At 44.7% G+C, this 20,587-nt stretch overlaps 1 protein-coding gene across 7 annotated transcripts in view; it reads left to right on the top strand.

The window, feature by feature from the left end:
- The window catches only part of large2 (LARGE xylosyl- and glucuronyltransferase 2), a 66,711-nt gene that overhangs the window by 25,486 nt on the left and 20,638 nt on the right, over positions 1–20,587 (top strand). For 3 of the 7 annotated variants that reach the window (XM_081605563.1, XM_081605566.1, XM_008406081.3), the window contains 2 exons: positions 6,038–6,112; positions 8,543–8,643. The exons of 1 other annotated variant lie outside the window; for it this stretch is intronic. The gene's annotated coding sequence lies outside the window, so the exon portion shown is untranslated. The remainder of the gene's footprint in view (positions 1–6,037; positions 6,113–8,542; positions 8,644–20,587) is intronic. 3 more of the 7 variants (XM_017304116.2, XM_081605564.1, XM_081605565.1) reach the window with 1 other exon arrangement.

The raw sequence follows: 20,587 nt of genomic DNA, 5'->3' as shown, positions 1-20,587 counted from the left end.
TTTTATTTTTTCTTCTTCAGCTGTTTGAGCTGCTTTGAGAAGTCGGAGTGAAAACCCAGATTCACAGCGAGCCGAGCTTCACTCCAGCAGGCTGCTGGGAATCCTGCTGGAAAACAGCAGAAACACCAGGAGACCCTCACTGGTTTCAGACATTTTACTGGTTTCAGACATTTTACTGGTTTCAGACTGAATTTACTGGTTTCAGACAGGATTTACTGGGTTTAGACATTTTACTGGTTTCAGACATTTTACTGGTTTCAGACATTTTACTGGTTTCAGACATTTTACTGGTTTCAGACAATTTTCTGGTTTTAAACTGAATTTACTGGTTTCAGACAGGATTTACTGGGTTTAGACATTTTACTGGTTTCAGACATTTTACTGGTTTCAGACATTTTACTGGTTTTAGACAGAATTTACTGGTTTCAGACATTTTACTGGTTTTAGACATTTTACTGGTTTCAGACATTTTACTGGTTTCAGACATTTTACTGGTTTTAGACTGAATTTACTGGTTTTAGACATTTTACTGGTTTGGGGATTATTTTCCTCATGTTTACAGTTTAGAGCTCAGATAAAAATAGATAAATGAATCCCATCCTTCCCTCTCTCCCTCCCAATAAAACTAAAGAATCATAAATTCAGGTTTTGACCTTTAACCTCCACTGCGGTGCAGCTCCATATGGCTGCTGGTTATTGTTTGATTTATTGAACTAAAGCAATTTGTCCGTCCATCTATCCGCATCAGTGTAGAACATCTACAAGAAGTTTTTTTTTAGAAAAAAACTTTGTTTTATGATGTAACTTATGAGTTAATAAGGAGAACCTGTCATGAGCCAAAAAGCAGAAATAATGATGCTTTTAATGAAGCCTTCATAATTAGATTGATCAACTAATGCCTGCTTCTAGACGATCCTGCAGTTCTTCAGCTGCTGGCAGATCAAACTCCAACAGGGGAAGCCTTCGGTGTTCTCTGAATCGTTGACTTTAATGATCAGAGTACATTCAGCTGCAGATATTGCAAACAAGCAGAGCAGAAAATTAACACCAGGGCGGCTGGAGGGTCCCAGTCTGTGACTGGGAACGCCGCCTCCATCACTGCCTCCTCCTCCTCCACCGCCTCCGGTCTGAAAGCCTGTCAGCCTCTGGAACCAGTTCAGAGCTGCCCTGTTTGCCCATTTAAAGGGGAAGTTTTATGTAAAATCCCATCATGTTAAAATGTTAAAACAGATCTTAAATGTTGCTTTGATTCTTTCATGCATGTTTGAGGAAATCCTTTAATCTCCATGGCAACCCATTCAGCTGTGGACCTAGCCCCGCCTTCTATGCATAGCTCCTCCCACTCTCGGCTCCTTCAGACTAGTCAGCAGCAATTAGCAAACACCTGGTGGAGCTGCTGAGCTCATCATAGGATCTGCTTCTCTGGTAAAAATGTTGTTAGAGGGTTAAGCCATGTTGGGACGACTTCCTGAAGGTGGAGCCTCACAGAGCTGGAGCTTCTTAAAGAGACAGAGGCCCAATTTCAAGGCGTTAAATCAGGAAGTCCAATTTGTTTCAAGTCATATTTGATATATAATATTTGCATAACGGGGCTGCACAGTGGTGCAGTTGGTAGAGCTGTTGCCTTGCAGCAAGAAGGTTCTGGGTTCGATTCCCGGTCTTTCTGCATGGAGTCTCCATGTTCTCCCTGTGCATGGTGGGTTTTCTCCAGGTACTCCGGTTTCCTCCCACAGTCCAAAAACATGACTGTCAGGTTAATTGGTCTCTCTAAATTGCCCCTAGGTGTGAGTGTGTGTGTGCATGGTTGTGTGTCCTGTGTTTCTCTGTGTTGCCCTGCGACAGACTGGTGACCTGTCCAGGTGACCCCACCTCTCGCCCGGAACGCCAGCTGGAGAGGAACCAGCAACCCTCCCGACCCCATTGAGGGACCAGGGTGTAAGAAAATGGATGGATTTTTGCATAACAACATAATTACTTGATTGTGCTATAAAATGAAGATATGTTCCTGAAAAACTGGTTGATTCTCAGTTGGATTCAGGTCTGAACTTTGACTAGGCCATTCTAGCAGATGCATCTGCTTTGATCTAAACCATCCGCTGGCTGTATTTTAGGGTGGTTGTCCTGCTGGAAGGTGACCTTTCACCCCGGTAACGAATCTTTTTTACAGCTTTTCAGAATTTTTCTCCTCGTGTTTCGCTCCGTTCAGCATCATCTTCTGAATAACCTCCAACTCACAGCAGAGGAAAAACTTTGCTGCCAGTTTGTTTCCTTATGTTTGGCAGTCGAGTTAAAACTGAACTTCATGGATGGAAGACGTTGGTTTGACGCCGCGGCTGTTTACACAAACTCCAAATCCTCCCTGAAATCCTTTCAGTTCTCTTTATTTTTTAGAAAACAAAAGCTCCAGCAGTGTGATCACACGTGATTTCTCCTCGTTTGAGTTCTATGATTTGTTTCGTGGCACTTTGAAAATTCAGACATCAAAGCTTTGACTTTCAGACTGTCGCTCTGCAACTTGCTAATTGGTTTCAGTTTGATGAAGTCTCTTCGGTTTCTAAACTCTCTGCCGTGTTTTCCTCGCCTGTTTCTGCCTGGTGAGCGTCTCGACGTCTGATTTTATTTGTTTACATCAGAGATTAAAGAGAAATTAGGAAAAAACTGAACAAATGTGACTTGTTTGGAGAGACCGTGTCTATAAAAATATAACAGAATCACTTTAAGATGCAAAGCTGCACCAGGATGAAACTTTAACATCCAGAGCTTTGGTTTACTGAGGGCAGGGTTTAACCAAAATAATATTTTAGAGGAAAATTGGCAAGTTTGGATTATCAGAAAATATTAGCCTAATATGTCAGCCTCAGTTATTATTTTTAAATGCATACCTGATATTAAAATACTAATCTTTTAACACGTTTAGAATAAACACAAAAAGCTTCCCACCAATATACAAGAACTTACAGTTAAATGGTTAAATCAACAAACAAAATTGTGAAAAATATTCAAGAATAAAACCAACAAAATGATGAAAGTTGGTAGATTTAAGAGAAGTTTGGAAATGAGGCCAAATGATTCAGATTAGACTTTGGATTCTCCACCCAGCAGCACCAAAATGTGGAAAAACAGCATGAAATAAAATACAGAATTAAAGATGGCGGCGATATCACAGAGAAATGGTATAAACAAAGTCCGGTGTGGCATGAAAAATGCACTTTAAGAGCTTCTGTTTAGAAATATAAACACTAAGTTTCACCATAATGGCGCTCACTCAGCTGATCTGCGTCAACTTCTCGACCAAAAATAAGCCGAACATTTCTCTGCTTCTGGGGGATTTAGTGTTTCACACGTTTTACTCTTTTCATCTTTTATTTTTCTGTCCAATAACCTAAGAACTTTATGTTTTGTTGTGTTTTATAAATATCTAAGTTTATTAATGTGAGAAAACAACAGTTTTCTGTTCATTCAGTCAGTATTTACTCTGGTTTCCCTCAGAGTTTTATCAGCCTGGCGGGCCACCAGGCTGGCTGGAGCCTCGCCAGGCTGAGCATTGCTTGTTTATATATTTTAGGATTTTTTTCCCCCCTTATTAAGACTTTATAGTTGATGTATGGGAAATGTTAATAATGTCTTTAAATAACACAACTACTTGGTGATATTTTCAAACTTCCTGTCATCTTTAAACATTTTCTAACTGAAAAACTTGTCTGTCTTGTCACCGCCAGGCTTAGCAAGTTTTCTCAGGGCATAAAAATGTTAAAATATAAAGTTCTTTAAAATAATTCAGCATCATGAAAGATTTCTGAAAGTATGGTCGGCCCTCTTGATGCAAAATATAAAATGGCTGGTTATCAATGAACTTCTCCATCCATCCATCCATCCATCCATCTATCTATCTATCTTATCCGGGGTCGGGTCGCGGGGGCAGCAGCTTCAGAAGGGAGGCCCAGACTTCCCTCCATAGCCACTTCTTCCAGCTCCTCCAGGAACCCCAAGGCGTTTCCAGGCCATAGAGAGACATCGTCCCTCCAGCGTGTCCTGGGTCTCCCCTCCTCCCGGTGGGACATGAACTCCTCACCAGGGAGGCGTCCAGGAGGCATCCTGACCAGATGCCCGAGCCTCAACTGGCTCCTCTCGACGTGGAGGAGCAGCGGCTCTACTCGGAGTCCCTCCCGGATGACCGAGCTTCTCTCTCTAAGGGAGAGCCCAGCCACCCTGCGGAGGAGGAAACCCATTTCGGCCGCTTGTATCCGGGATCTCGTTCTTTCGGTCATGACCCAAAGCTCATGACCATAGATGAGGGTGGGAACGTAGATCGACCGGTAAATCGAGAGCTTTGCTTTTTGGCTCAGCTCTCTCTTCACCACGACGGACCGGTACAGCGCCCGCTTCACAGTAGACGCTGCCCCAATCCGCCTGTCGATCTCCTGCTCCCTTCTTCCCTCATTCGTGAACAAGATCCCCAGATACTTAAACTCCTCCACTTGAGGCAGGACGACCCCCCTGACCCGGAGAAGGCACTCTACCCTTTTCCGGCTCAAGACATCATGATGGTACCAAAAGCTGCAGATTAATCGGTGAAAACCAAACAAAGTTGCTTCTGCCCGGTTCGGTTTGCTGCCATCTGAAACGGAATGAGCCGCCCCACACTGGGCCCGGCCCGTTCCGTATGAGGCCCCTCAGGCCATATGAAGCAGCTTTAATGGCTGCTGCCGTTTCACGCTACGAGCCAATCTGGCGGCGCTGCTGCAGCCATCAGAGAGCTGTTAGTTCACTACAGCAGCAATAACAGCGTCCCGGACCTCCTGCGGTGCCGGATCGTTCCAGAACCTCCGCGTCTCACCGCGTTGTTTATATCAGGACACGGATCCGATCTGGAGTTTTCAGGGTTCTGACCGCTGCGGACCGGACCGGACCGGACCGGCCTCCCTCTGCGGCGGAGCTGAGCCGCCATCCGGACCGGAGAAACCAGAACAAGAATCTGCTCTTATCTGCCCCTCCGTCCAGAGCGTCTCCTCCCCAGACGTCGCAGAACGGAAACGACCAGTGAGGTTCGTTACGGTGCAGCTGCTTCCTGCAGCTGATGGCTCAGCAAGATGGCTGCCGCTGCGCTCTGGGTCGGAACTGTCTGCAACTTCAGCTCTGGGATGGAAAGTTGTGCGTTTCCAAACTTTATTCCTCATCTAACCTGAAAACATCCGACTCAACCCTCTCGGTTCGGTACCGAATGGGACCAAGAGCAGAAATGCGGCGTTCAACTTTAAGCATGACATGGAAACCAAGCAGAAAGGACTCCCAGCTATCGCTACGGTTTCTCATTCAGCTGGACACAGACAGGTGGGCCGAACCGGAACCTCCATGCTTCTGGAGAACAGCAGGCTGAAGTCCAAATGTCTGTCGGCCCAAACGACCCACAGCCTATAAAATGCAAACCGGGGGGATTTTCCAACAGCTACTCATGCTGCATTCAGGTACAGCTGGGAAACTGGGCTTTTTGCAAAAATTAAAACTGCAAAACTTGGTTACTGTGATTTTTATTTTATTTTTTTACTTTTACGTGCTCAACTATACACATTTTTATTAAATCTTTATATTATTAAAGATCTAAAAATGGCTTCAGATTGTCGCAATTCCTTAATTTTTTGAGTCATAATATTTTTTTCGTTTTTTTTGGAGAAATTTTTGCCAATCTTTACTTGTGATTGAACAAATCATTTCAGGTGCAATAAATGGCCCCCGGGCCACACTTTGGGCCCCGCTGCTGTAAACCGTGTAAACTTGGGCTGGTGTGGGTTTAAAGTCTTCAGAAAGGTGGTTGTTGGTTGGCATGTCGCTGCTCCAGCAGCAGAGTGAAGAGGGAAAGCTGATGGATGTTTGCCGTGGTGATGAGAGGAGCAGCGGCTCCGTCTGCTGCTCGGCTTTCGTCCTCTGAGGCCTTCACCGCCTCACCTTCAGCTCTTTTCCGCTTCTTCTCCTGTTTTCTAGTTTTTTCCATCTTTTCTTTTCAAACCGTCTGATTTGTGTCCTCCTGTGTGTTCTGCAGGCTGGATTTTCTCCTGAAGTCTTTTCGTCACCGCTCATCAGTTTTCTCATGCTGGGATTTACATTAGTGAATCTGGTAAGGACTTTGTTTCTCCCTTTAAATTGGCTTTCAGGCTATTAAGGTGTGCTCTCACCGTGTTCCTATCATGTCGTGTTATTTGTTTGCTTCTCTTTTCTGCGTCAGCCGTTGGAGGAGTTGCAGAGGAAATTATTTATACGTGCTGGAGGCATTTTTTGTTGGGATTTAGCTCAGCGGCGGCGCCTCATTCAGAGGAGAGAGCTCTAAAAGAAGCACCACAGGCAGATCGATACTGCAGAGCTTCTCTTTTATGCTCTGAGGGACCATATTTGTTAAATGGAAGAAACTCGCTTCACACAAATCAGGCCGTCCAGGTGGGACTGAGATGCAGGAGCTCATTTCTGAGGCTATTGATTTGTTTCCTGATAAACATTTAACAGGATTTGCTTTAGAAAGGTTATGATTGCAATCGGGTTTTATCCTGATCACAATATTTCTGTGCGTAGATCAATACTTTAATCAATATTGGTCTGCTTTTAATCATGTTTATGATGTTTATCTGAATAGTTAAATGCTCTCAATGGTGGGCACCGCTAGCTACAAACTGAGTTGCGCTAATGCTAAAGCGCTAAACCATTTAGTGCTTTAGGTATTTAGAAGCTGATGCTAAAGTGCTAATGCTAAAGCATTTGAAGACTTCCGAATTTCACAATGCTATATTTAGCTTCCCACCAGAGAGTCGACCAATCACGTCTTGTTCTTGTCTCAATTTTCTTTTCTTTTTTTCAATCTCTATTCAACTGAAAGTTTACAAAACAGCTAAATAAATTAGAAATTACACAGAAAAATTAATTCAGGGGAAGCTATGTGTGCTAATCACTGTCAAAGTTAGCAGAAATGCTAAAACACCAAAATGAGAAACTAGCTGCGCTGTTAGCAGGTTAGCATGACTCTTTCATAACTGCATCCAGATCTAATTAGTATAATTTTTTTACCTAAGAAGGACTCGATAAAAAAAACATTTAAAATATTTAGTTTAATATTTGTTTGTTTATTTAAGGATCCCTGCAGAAAATATTGTACAAACGTTACAAAATGTTTGTAGAATATTTTCTACAAAATTCCTGAAGCCGCAAAGTCAAACTCAAGTCGACAATTAAAACATTTTAGAAACATTACAGAAGAACAGCACGAAATACCATGTTTGTTAAAAACAAACAATAACAATCTGTACTTACGGTCTACCCATTTATCAGTTCAATATTATTTATTGTAGATTTTTAAAATGTACATGATCACCTGGTTCTCCTCCTGAACTATGAGGTTTTTCTCTCCTATCAGCTCAGTAAACAGTTTGTTTGTTTTCTGCGTGTTAGACATGTAGAATATGTGCGGCCCAGTTTCAGAGGAGTTTCCTGGGTTTTGGTGCTGAAGCTGCTCTGACTGGAGCTGGAGGCCCAAACTGCTGATGGGGGATTTTTAGCCCAGTTCCCTCATCGTCCCTCAGACTTTCACACCTTGCTTTCGACTCGCCGCCCCCCGTCCTGAGCGCCGCAGTCTGCTGCGGCGGAGTCGTCCTGATGAGGATCCGATCCGAGTGAAGGATTGGTCCAACCCGTTGGCTTCATGAGACAGAACCGGCTCCTGAGTGCCGAGCTAACAAAGCGGCGCTAATGAAAACTCCCTGCTGGATGAAACCCAGGTCTGTCTGACCTGCGGTGGTTCTGCTCCAGCAAACGGCGCCGCCAGCAGGAAATAATAAAACAGCAGAGTAACGCAGAGATAAGGCAGGTTTTCACGCCTCCAAGAACAAAAAGCTGCCGCAATAAATCAATTGATCAATTAATCGCATGATAAATTAAAACGAGCTCAATCATTTTAATTTGCATGATTTATGGTTTTCTCTCTCTTCTAAAAACCGGATTATTAAAGTTTTCCCCGCTGATCATCAGACGTTTAGAGACTTCATAATTCATTAATTTTTTATTTCTGTTGTTTTGTTTATTCATTGTGAATATTTAAAATTGCACCAATCTCCTACGCTGATTTTGGCCGACACCGATTTTTTTATTTTTCTGAAATGTTGTTAAATGTAGTAAGAAAGTTGCTGAGTTGGCAACAGTTGGGAAACTATTGTTGAGTGCAAATATGCAGACATGAGTTTGATCTGTCAGTCAAACCTGTGAAAGCGAAGCTACGGAGGACAGTGGCTGATTTTAGACCTTCGAGCTGAAGAAGATCAGCTTCCTGTTGCTCAACCATCTCTTCTTCTGAAGAACAGAGACTTCATAATGCATTTAATTTGTTCTTTTATTTATTGGATATTTAAAATGCCTCCCAGTTCCAGAGTTAAATGTTTGTTAGAATTTAAATCTGTGAGAATGTGTTCTTGCATTATTTTGCCATTATTACTGTTATTGAAAATGGTCTCAAAACAACAACCAACCTCACTGAGCTTTTCCATCCGTCTACCCCGCTCCCATTCAGAGCACCTCTGACCTCTGACCTCTGCCTCTCATTGGACGGTTCAGACACGCCGGAGGTCTGAGCTGCTGGAGGAAACCTGACTGACTAACCGCTGCAACGAGGTAATCCCCGTTTCAGAAACGCTCAGAAACGTCAGAACATTTCCTGAATCGCAACCCAAATGACCAGCAGGGTGTTAAATATCTGCCAGTGAAACGCAGCAGCAGCAGCAAAACGCTGCAAAGTCAGCAAAACAAAACCTCCAGGTCAGATGATCAGCCGATCAAAACCCAGCTCCCATCATGCTCTGGGGCACGAAACATTAAGTTACAAACCTAATCTCAGATATTCCTTAATAAATCATCACTATGAATACCAGATTACACACCAATCCCCAGTTTGTTGTTGTTATTTAAAAAGAACATGCTGTAAATAAAGGAGAAATGTTTCCACTGTTGTGTGATTTCTCCCTTAAGTAAAGCAGTCAGACTGTGACGTTGTCGTTCAGCCTGAGGTGAAAAGAACCGGCTGTTTGTTTTTCATATGGCATTACATGCATCCATTCAGCAGAAAGATGTTGTTCAACTACTTAACGTTAATATTTATGGTAAATAAAAAGCTCACATTAAGTTTCAGAGAAATGCAGAGCGTTGCATAAGACCATGCAACGCCTCGATGATGCAATGATTCATGCAGAGCAACAAGCATTGAGCTCATATCTTGTGCAGAACATGGAAACCCGACAGTTTTCACACATTTCTGTCTTTAAAACTGGTTTTATGTCACATTTTCTCAGTTATCATTAGATGTACCGTATTTTCCGCATTATAAGGCACCTAAAAACCTTCAGTTTCCTCAAAAGCTGACAGTGCGCCTTATAGCCCGGTGCGCCTTAAATATGGACCAATATTGATCCACAACAGGTGTAGCAACTACGGTAAGCAGCCGCCAACTTCATTTTCCCCGTAGAAGAAGCGCGCGGTGCATGCTGGGATAGTTGTCAGAACGCTGGTTTGTTAATAAAGTTTGACTGACCTAACTACCTACGGACCTGATAATCAGGTCGTCTGCAGGTCATGTAGCACCAGGTTCTCCACCAACATGCTGTGCGCGAACGGTGACCATCGTCCGGCCGCCGAAGACTCTCCTCGCCGACCCGAGTCGAACTGTTGACATTCTTTATGTCAACAAAGTGGCTTTAGATATTCATCCAGGGAGCTTCGACTGGGGTTACCAAGGGACCAGCCGCTATACATTTAAAGCCGGGGGGAGGAGAGACAGAGACTGCGGCGGCAGCGTGTCGGTTGGTCTGTGTTACCCAGAAAGCAGTTGGGCACAATATCGCAACACCAACACCGTGAGTGAAACAATGACAGGGGCAGATTACTATATAAAGTACTGGGGACCTTGTCCCTTATAGGTTCAATACGGGACGGGTGACAACCGTAGAGTCTATTCTATGCGCCTTATATATGAAAAAAGTTTTAAAATAGGCCATTTATTGAAGGTGCACCTTGTAGTGCGGAAAATACGGTAAACTTGATAATTATAATGGCATAATTTCACCATATCCTGAAACAAATTATTCTGCTGAGACTTTTACTGACCAGTACTGATATCCAGTTAGTACTGGTTCCTGTACTAACTGGGACCAGTTGGTACAGGAAGGAACCAGTACACATCCAAACCAGTGTGTTTTACTGGGGTGGGACTCATTTTCTGCCTGGAGTTTCCTGGCCCAAACGGCCCACCGGGAAATGACCCAGTACTCCCAGTTAACCAAACTGGGCCTAGACTTTGTTTTTATCCAGCACTTAAATAAAACATTGACCCTCCAGGTGGTTTGGATGAGTTTTATGGATTTAATTAACAGGAAGTTCATTTTTTCACCTGTTGGTTCTGTTAATATTCATGTTAATAATTAGCTGAATTCTGGGCTTGTTATCTTTGCTTCACTTTGGGTTTAAAAACATCTGTTTCTTTGTGGTTTAGCAGGATTTAGATAGAAACTAAAAACATCAGGATGAATAGTTCAGACGGCGCTGAAAACATAAAGCCGCCGTAGTTATGTATAAATATAACTTCCTGTAAAATCAGCAGCTAAATGAGACGTGGTGGTAAAAAGGCCATCAGTGGCAGATTGTTTTTACTGCAGCAGTTTCCACACAGCTCAGTGTGCCGAGATGAGTCGATCGGTCAATCAACAGCAAGCAAATCAGCAGCCTATCTAGTTATTGATTATCTGTCGGCTCACAGAGACATAGACAAACTGTTTGGTTGTGAGACTAAAGAGTTTTGTTCTGGGGTCCAGAGGGGAAACATGAGGAATATTTTCTGGACCCGTTTCTGCTTTAACAGCCTGGAAACACCAACATCAGTCTGACTCATCCTGACTCAGCCTGGCTCAGTCTGACTCAGCCTGACTCAGTCTGACTCAGCCTGACTCAGCCTGGCTCAGTCTGACTCAGCCTGGCTCAGTCTGATTCAGCCTGGCTCAGTCTGGCTCAGCCTGACTCAGCCTGACTCAGCCTGGCTCAGCCTGACTCAGCCTGGCTCAGCCTGACTCAGCCTGGCTCAACCTGACTCAGCCTGGCTCATCCTGGCTCAGTCTGACTCAGCCTGGCTCAGTCTGATTCAGCCTGGCTCAGTCTGGCTCATCCTGGCTCAGTCTTGCTCAGCCTGGCTCAGTCTGATTCAGCCTGGCTCAGTCTTGCTCAGCCTGACTCAGCCTGGCTGAGTCTGATTCAGACTCAGCCTGACTCAATCTGGCTCATCCTGGCTCAGTCTGACTCAGCCTGGCTCATCCTGACTCAGCCTGGCTCAGTCTGATTCAGACTCAGCCTGACTCAGCCTGGCTCAGCCTGACTCAGTCTGATTCAGACTCAGCCTGACTCATCCTGACTCAGCCTGACTCAGTCTGATTCAGACTCAGCCTGGCTCATCCTGGCTCAGTCTGACTCATCCTGACTCATCCTGGCTCAGCCTGACTCAGCCTGACTCAGCCTGGCTCATCCTGACTCATCCTGGCTCATCCTGGCTCAGTCTGACTCAGCCTGGCTCAGTCTGATTCAGCCTGGCTCAGTCTGGCTCATCCTGGCTCAGTCTTGCTCAGCCTGGCTCAGTCTGATTCAGCCTGGCTCAGTCTTGCTCAGCCTGACTCAGCCTGGCTGAGTCTGATTCAGACTCAGCCTGACTCAATCTGGCTCATCCTGGCTCAGTCTGACTCAGCCTGGCTCATCCTGACTCAGCCTGGCTCAGTCTGATTCAGACTCAGCCTGACTCAGCCTGGCTCAGCCTGACTCAGCCTGGCTCATCCTGGCTCAGTCTGACTCAGCCTGGCTCAGTCTGATTCAGACTCAGCCTGACTCAGCCTGGCTCAGTCTGACTCATCCTGGCTCATCCTGACTCAGCCTGGCTCAGTCTGATTCAGACTCAGCCTGACTCAGCCTGACTCAGCCTGACTCATCCTGACTCATCCTGGCTCATCCTGACTCAGCCTGGCTCAGTCTGATTCAGACTCAGCCTGACTCAGCCTGGCTCAGCCTTACTCAGTCTGGCTCAGCCTGGCTCATCCTGACTCAGCCTGACTCAGTCTGACTCAGCCTGGCTCATCAGGCCTCAGCGCTCCACAGCGTCACCTTGAAGTCTGTGGAAATGTGAAACCTGAGTCGATCTTGAATTGATCCTGACTGCTGAGTGTTGACGAGGGAGAGGAAATCCTTTCCGGCTGATTTCCTGTAATAAAACCTCTGATGATTCTTTACGCCGGTTTCATGAATAACTTCTGTGAAGTCGTTCCAGACCTGATGGAAACGTATGTCTGGAGTTTCCCTGCTGCAGCGTTCTGGTCAACCGCCATGATGTCTGATTGCTTCACTGGTTACACTGTAAAACTGAGTTAAAGTCAGAAGATTTTAATAATCCAGACCCTCGCTGCAGCTCCTCGGTTTCATTCAGACCAGTAATCAGTGGACAGTTTGGGGTAAAGGTGATGGCTTTCTTAATGTCAGGACATAAACACTGAGAAATATCCTAACTTTACCAACTAACGTCTCCAGATTCACTCTCGCTCTCCGTCTCCGTGGAGGCGATGAAAGCAGATGTCGGCACTTTTTTAATTGAATATTTCCGCTCATGTCGGCAGATTTTATTAATGTATTGGAATGTAATCTCTGTAAGACAGCAGATTCAGCTCAGACAGGATTGAATGTGTTTGCAAACAAAAAAAAAAAAAAACGGCACCCAGCAGAAAATAAGAAGCAAAAAAACTTAGAAATATTCAACCAGTTAGAAAAGTCCAGCTTCCTCCCACTGCAGAGCCAGTGAGGAGATGAGGCCCAACTGGTCAGGTTTTGGGTCGTGCAGGTTTTCCCAGTGTCAACACAGACATCTGAGGCCGGTCAGACTCAGGAAAACAGCCGCCTTCAAACATTTCTGTTTCTATACACGGACATAATGTACTGAACTCTAAATGTATTTCTGCTCCAGTGCAGCTTGCTGACACACACCAACAGCTTCTTAAAGCCGGTAGAGGAAAAATAACACAACTCCACTGGAAATGTAAAACAACGAATAAACTCAAACAGGAAGTTATCCACATGTCATGATAAACTGAAACAACCTTTCAAAGGGTTCAGAAAATGCTACTAAAGTTATAAATGTTGGATGACGTCTCTCAGAGCGCAAAGCATAGAAATACACTGAATAGATCTGCCCTTACGGATTGGGCGCATTGTCACCAATACCCCAACTTATGTTTTTTTTATTTTTTATATTGGGACCGATACAGATATTAATATCTGATTGGTGGAGATGAAGTGATGATCTGCGCTTCGGCCCGTCGGCCGCCTGGCTGTGGATCTGAACTCGGAAAATCCGGCTGGATCCGTTTGGCCAGCAGCACATATGGAGCCGGACCTTCGCCGGCTTCTCCGTCTTCCCTCGCTGTCCTCTTCTTCACAGAGAGTAAATGATGAGGCGCTCCAGAAGAGCCATCTACTACATCTGTTATGACTGGCGGAGAAATGAGGGGCGAAGATTGAAGGAGGGGAAAAAGTGACGGACGGAGATTGAAAGAGACAACATGTGATTGGTACAGTGAGAAGCTCTCATTAATGGATGTCTGCTGCTGCTTCTCGGCCTCGCAAACAACAACACGCGCCTCCTTCCTGCGCTGTCAGGGAGATGAATCTCCTGCTGGCGACTGGAAAGAAATGGAGCTCTGCTGGGGAAATTAAGTCACAGCTACACTTAATCATTTACCTCCACTCCTTGTTCTTGCCGTCTTCCTTCTCTCTGCTCCTTCCCGCCTCTCTGTTGTCCTCTGCCAGCTGACAGCTGAGGTGAGGAATCGCTCCGGTCTCTAAACGAAATCCCGGAGCTCCCAGAAACCGACGCCTCTCAGCACTTTGTGACCCACATGAGCGGCGCTGAATTCCTGCGCAGCATCAGCAGCAGAGGAGCAGGACGGATTTCACTGCCTGCTGTTGCATAAGAGCTGCTGGAGTGACGAAAGATGGGTCATTACAGCGAATGTTTCTGGTGTTATGAGGCAGAAACACGGCACAACGTGGCTAATTCAGTTAGCTTACAGTTAGCTTACCCTCTGGGTGGTTAGCTGACTAAAACCTCGCTGGGAAAGCAAAACCCAGCAGTCCGTCCATCCATCTGCCCCAGTTTAATCAATTCATCCATCCGCCCGCCCGTCAGGACAGACGGACCAGTTAAAGCACCAGTTTGTTCTGTTTTTGTTCTTCCAGCTTCAGTAAAAACTCCTGCCGTCTAAAACCTCTGATACTCGGAGACATTCAGGCCCAGTCGGATAATTCTCCCTCTCTGTCCCGAAACCTCGTTTCCATATCAACAGATCAGAGATGCAGATAACGTTGATTCCTGTGATCCTGAATGGATGCAGCATTTCATGGGTAAAAGCTGCAGGACAAACATTCAGAACCACTGAGGCCCACATCGTTTAACCAGTTAGTCCCAGTTTGTTCAGTAACTAACCAGTAGAACCAGTGATCTCTGCAGATCCTCACTGGGAAACCAAACTCCTGCATAATTAACACATAAATCCACAAGTGTCATAAATAATTCTGCACTACGGAGAAAAATTAGAGTTTTTACATTTTAACCAGAAAAGCTGCTTGAATGTTCAAACATTTTACAATTAATTAGTTTTTTCCAATCACAAAAACAAACTTTTACTATTTTTTTTATTATTATTTAAATGGATTCCAAATTAAAAAGCATTTAGAAAAGTGTCAAACAGAAACGAGCTGTGGGTCTGAAGTCAGTGTGAACTAAAATCTGCTGAATTATCTTCCAGGTTTGTACCTCGGATGAAGATTAATTCAAAATAAACGAGCGCGTAAAGGAGAAAGCGAGTTATTCTTCCTGCATTTTGCAGTAGATTATTGATGAAATGTTTGGGCGTGTGAACGTCAGCTCATTGATCGGCTGGGCCGGCGCCATCATGGCCGCCTGACAGCGGCGTCCTCAGCCGACCTCAGATCGGCTGAGGTCGGCGCCATCATGGCCGCCTGACAGCGGCGTCCTCAGCCGACCTCAGATCGGCTGAGGACGCCGCTGTCAGGCGCCATCAGAAACTGGGATTTAATTTAAACAGATTCTACAGTTATTCACGTTTTTCACAAATACAACAGATTAAAAACAATAAACCGACAAACTCTGACATTTACTGCTTAATGTCTGTAAAGTCCTGTGGACGAGATGCAAAAACGTATCTTTTGTTACTAAATAATTGCTAAAAAAAAGATTAAAATAAGTAAAATTAACTGGGAATAAAACTGAAAATAGATAAAAATGTAATTAAAATTTATACATTTAAGCACAATTACATTCGAAGGAAATAAAATAAGTTAGATGGAAGTTTAACGAGAAATGTTGAAGTAAATTGAAAGTAAATAAAGCAACAATAAAATAAGAAAGATAAATATAAAATAACATCAAATTAGTTTTAAAAAGTTTTAGAAATCATTTCCTAAAAAAACTAATATTTAAGATCATATTCTAAAAAGATCAGAAGTTTATTTCTGATTTTTTAAATCTGATTTTCTGTAGAAAATATCACAGTTTGATTATTTAAAGCAATATAAATGTAAATATTATTTTACCCGTCAAGGTTTCCACAATCATTTATCAGGAAATTCACAGCATTTCCTTCAGGTTGCGGTGTGGACTTTAACTAGACCGTTTCTCCTTCAGCCGTTCTGTGGACAGTTAAAACCCTCTGGCTCAACAAGCAGGAACATCGTTTATTTTAAGAGCCTTCCTCCCGTCTGCGGGTCGGTTTCCTCCCGTCGTCTTGATTGGCTTTTAATCAGAACCGACGGATCCGTTTAGAGAGACATCGCTCCACAAGCAGGATCCACATCCCGACTGACGTGTTGCCGTTTCTCCCGCCGGGCCGAGGCTTCGCTCCAGCCCAAACACATTCCCACTTCGGACTCGGGCCCATTTTTAAAGTGACTGGAGGCAGCAGATTGTAACTGGAAATAAACTACATGCAAGCAGAACTCGTGAGAACGAGAAGGAGAAACGAACCAAGCGGTTTAAAAACGATAAGAAAACCTCCTGGTAGCTGCTGAGTGGGCCGGGGTGTACTTACTTTGATCCAGTTTGTTCTGGTTGGACACGGTTGACCCTCAGATACAATCGGATCTCCGTTTCACATCTGCGCTGCCATCTTGTCGTCTCACTGGACTCGTTTTTGTCTCTCAACCAATCAGGATCCTGACAGCAGCGGTTAAAGTCTTCGATTCTGTCCAGACGGATCATGGCGCTGCAGCCGCTGGGCCGGTACCGTCACGATGGCACCGGGCCACAATCAATGGAGCTCATTGACCGGACGCAGGGAAGCGTGGTTCAGCCCGATGGTGCTGCTCTCCGACCCGATCCAGTCTGAGACGTTTTGGTGGAACGACGACGTTCCCGTCCGACAGAGAAACCAAACATCTGGTCTGGATCCGTCCAAATTCTGAAAAGTTTGGATCCTCTGTGGAAGAGGAAGCTGGAGGAGACGGAGCCGATCGGTTTCCTCCTGCTCTGCTTAAACACAAAGTTTAGATATTTTATACAAAACTTTATTTTGGGGGATATTGAGGATAATTTCAGATGTGATGTTTGTTACTACATTAATGTTTATGGAGCAAATTGATCCATTTTTATGGATCAGATAAACAGCTAATGATTATTTTAGTAATCGATTACTGAAGTGCTAAGGAAAGTAAACGGTGCTCCTGGATTGGCTGCATTGGAAATGTCAGCCAATCGCGGGTCAACTAGCATTAGCATCAGTATTTCAGCTTTTAAGCTGCATTTACTTCTGACTATTTTAGATATGCTCTGTGAAAAAAACCCTGGGAACATTTTGGAGTCACATTCCACATAAAAATGTTCCCAAACTGAACCGGAAGAGGCCGAAATTACTGCAGTTTCCATCACAGCTACAGATTAGCATCGGTTTGATTCTGCGCTGTAAGAAAACAGCCACTAGATGGCAGTAGTCCTCACATGGTGCTCTTTTAATCTTCTGAATTCCTCTACACTAATTACACGCATTAAAACTGTAAACTTTTATTTATTTTGTTTAAAACAAGATTTTTTCAGCCCTTTGGGTTGTGGCAGAACATTTCGGACATTTTGTTGAATCCATGGCAGGAAGAAATCAGGCGGTTCTGTCTGAAAGCATCATGAGAGTCATTAAATTCTGCAATGAAACGTTTGTTTCTGGTCAAACATGTCCAAGATATGAATAATCCTGCAGATAAAAATGTTTTTCAGCTGCGTTTCTCCCATGTTTTCTGCTCCAGAGGAGCGCCGCCTTCCTGTTAGCTTAGCTGCTTTAGCTGACGGGAATAAAGTTCGGAGGAGTTTGACAGAACCCAAAGGAAGCTTGTTGGACGGACAAACTGTGGGCTGTGGGTGGTGCTGGACGCGTTTGTCGCTCCGGGCTTCTTGTCTCATGCTGCTCCCACTTTGAAGAGCTCATTTAAATCCTGTTTTCCTTTTCCAATAATATCCATTCGATTATGTGGGCGTTTCCTAAGCTAATTACCCAGAAACGGTCCAATCCGGATCCTCCATCTCCGCGGGAACGCGGCGTTCCGGGGGGAATTTCAAGTTTGGTGCCAGAAAGTTTTAAAAGTCAGAACTCTCCAGTTTAGTCAGCGTATTGATGTGGACCGAGGGCGGCTTCGTCTCCAGGACGTTATGGATCCAGCAGCTAAGCGCGCAGCGGCTGATAATAGATTCCCGATGCGACCTCTGACCCTCTCCGCTCCTGATTCGCTGTGGAAGGAAGTGGAGTGTGTGGGCAGCCGGAGCGCAGCAGCACAGAGGAGCTGCTGTGTGTGTTGTTGGATTATTTCTGCTGTCCGTGTGTGTGGGCGGCGCGTGTTTACTCGGAGAGATGAAGAACGGCGATCTGCTCCGTGGATTCAGAATAACTCGGCTGATCTTCGTCCTCCGGCAGCCGCGGCTCACTTTTCTCATCTTAATCACGACGCTAAATATTCACCTTTTCACATTATCTCACATTGAAAACACAAACTTCAAAGGGTTTTATGTTAGGCATAAGTTAGAGCGTCATTGAAAGTGAGCAGAATGAAAATCTGAAAAGTGTGGAGTGTATTTTTGGAGAGCCATCTCATGCTGCAGCTTTTTTAAGGTTCGTCTCAATCAGTTCTGCAAATCTGTAGCGGACATGTTTGTCTGTTTCTTTCTGCAAAACGGTTCAAACTCCGTCACACTGGATGGCGAGCCCAACTGGTCTTTGACTAGGCCGCTGTAAAGCTATGTTCTCACAACAGCCAAATGAGACCCATGTTTCCGACTTTTCCTTGGCAGTCCAAGTCTGAACGATCCAATTCGATCCTTTCACAATAAGAAAATCCACTTCCAAATGTAGAACAAAATATTTCACAAAAGTTTATAAAATGTCACATTTTATTTGACTTTTCAATCAACTAATCAATCGATCGATTATTTCAGCATCACAGCAGCTCAAAGTTCTGTCCATCAACAAACTATGAAACACATCATGTAGTCAAAATGTGTGAACACCAGAAAGAGGAATTGCATTTTGTGAAGTTCCATCGTTAAAATCGAACATGTTGGTCAATGTTTTGTTGACGTGCGTCATAAATCCATAAGTCTCCATGGCAACCATTCAGCGTTGGACCCAGCTGCGCCTTCGAGGCGCAGCTCCTTCTCTGAGCTGCAGTTAACGAGTTTCCGCCTCACACAGCAGCTCCTCCCCCACTCGGCTCCTTCAGACTAGCCAGCAGCAATTAGCGACCGCCTGAGCTCGTCAGAGGAGCTGCTGCTCAGAGCAGCGCTGGAGAAAACGTTGTTAAAGGGTTAATAGAGGAGCCATGTTGGGATGACAACATGGAGGCGGAGCTTCAGAAGCAGCAGGAGTTCTTAAAGAGACAGAGGCCCAATTTCAAGGCACTGAATTACAAAATTTCTTTTAAGTCATATTTGATATGACATTTTAATAAAAGCTGAGGTTAATATAGTTACTTGATCGTTCTAAATACAGAATACGTCCCCGTAATTTGAGTATCAAGAATGACCAGGCAGAAAAAAACATAAAGTGTGTGTGTGTGTGTGTGTGTGTGTGTGTGTGTGTGTGTGTGTGTGTGTGAACTCTGGCGGTAAATGTTCCCGTCTCAAAGTGAAACTCTTTCAGCTCCAGAGGTTACAGGAAACCATCATCCGTGGTTTTATGAATGAGATCAGACGGTTTATTTATAGTTCAGAGTCGGTGATGGAAGAAGCAAACAGTAAATCTCACCCAGGCCGCCTGCTGGCCAGGAAACCCCCCCCCCTCACGTCTCTGTGGGACGGTAGATCTGACCTCTGACTCCATAACGAGCAGCGAAGTGTCGGTGTTGGACTGTCGGGTCGTCTGGGGTCCGTTACCTGATCCGGCTCCCAGCAGCAGGTGGGGGAGGGGCGAGCCGGGTCAGTGTTCCTCTGAGTAAACAGAGGAAGGTGTTGTTGACCTGCTGACCTCTGCTGGTTGGAGAGGAGGATTCGTTTCCACTGGACCCGACGTCTGTGTGTGTCTGTGCTGGTGGAGCCGTCGCTCCCTCATGGTGTGTTTACGGCGCAGAACCTCCGGACTGAACCAACATGGCCGCCGAGCGGGTTCTGCATGAAACCTGCAGCCGGTCTGAAGCTTCCAGAGGAGGAACATGAGTGGAGCGTCGCTCAGCTCTGATCTCTGAATGTTGATTTCAGGTTAAAAACCTGCAACTCTGAGGAGACGAGCTGGACGGGTCGACCCAGAAGGTCCATCAGAACATCCATAACTTCGGGTCGATACTTTAGATTCAGATTAGATCAGTTTATTTAAATAGCACGCTCTGGTTCTGCTCTGCATCCAGACCCAAATGTGGAGAAGCAGCGTTCAGCTTCTATGCACCACAAATCTAGAAACAAACACCCAGAAAACTGAAAAACAGCCGAAACACTGAGCTCCTTTAGATCCAGACTCAAACCCAGCTGGTCGGAGTTTCTTTGATTCATAATAAATGAAACATTTTGATCTCTGATGACGGAAGAATTTAATGTTTCAGTTGATTTTTGACTTTGAACAAACCTGACTGATTAAAAACAGAAAAATACTCATAAAAGACACCAAACAGTAAACATTAAAGGTTTTATCCAACAATTCTTGGTTATGTTTATTACTTTAATATGAAATACAATGGAATCAGTGAGATTCCTAAATGGTCAGATTTGGTTGGGAATGAAGTTTTTGCTGAGAATCGGTGGGTTTAACCTCCAGTCGTCTTTAAGGGGCGTTCACAGACGCCACCTGCTGCGTAAAGCGGCGTTTATAAATGATGAGGCGTCTTTTTACCGCGATGAGGAGAGGAATCCTTTAATCTGTCTGGATAAACGGCCTTCCTGCGCCGAACAGAGGAGGATCAGACGGTTCTTCAGTCAGACGTAGAGACGCTCCGTCCAGAGAAAGACGCTTCCTGGAGGAGACGTAAACTGTTTAACAGTTTATGATGCTGAAAAGAAGCG

This window comes from Poecilia reticulata, chromosome 3 (genome assembly GCF_904066995.2).
Source record: "Poecilia reticulata chromosome 3, P_reticulata-male-v2, whole genome shotgun sequence".
In the NCBI taxonomy this organism is placed as follows: Eukaryota; Metazoa; Chordata; class Actinopteri; order Cyprinodontiformes; family Poeciliidae; genus Poecilia; species Poecilia reticulata.
The sequence above is the reverse complement of the archived record's forward strand: the minus strand, read 5'-3'. Positions and strand labels throughout refer to the sequence as shown.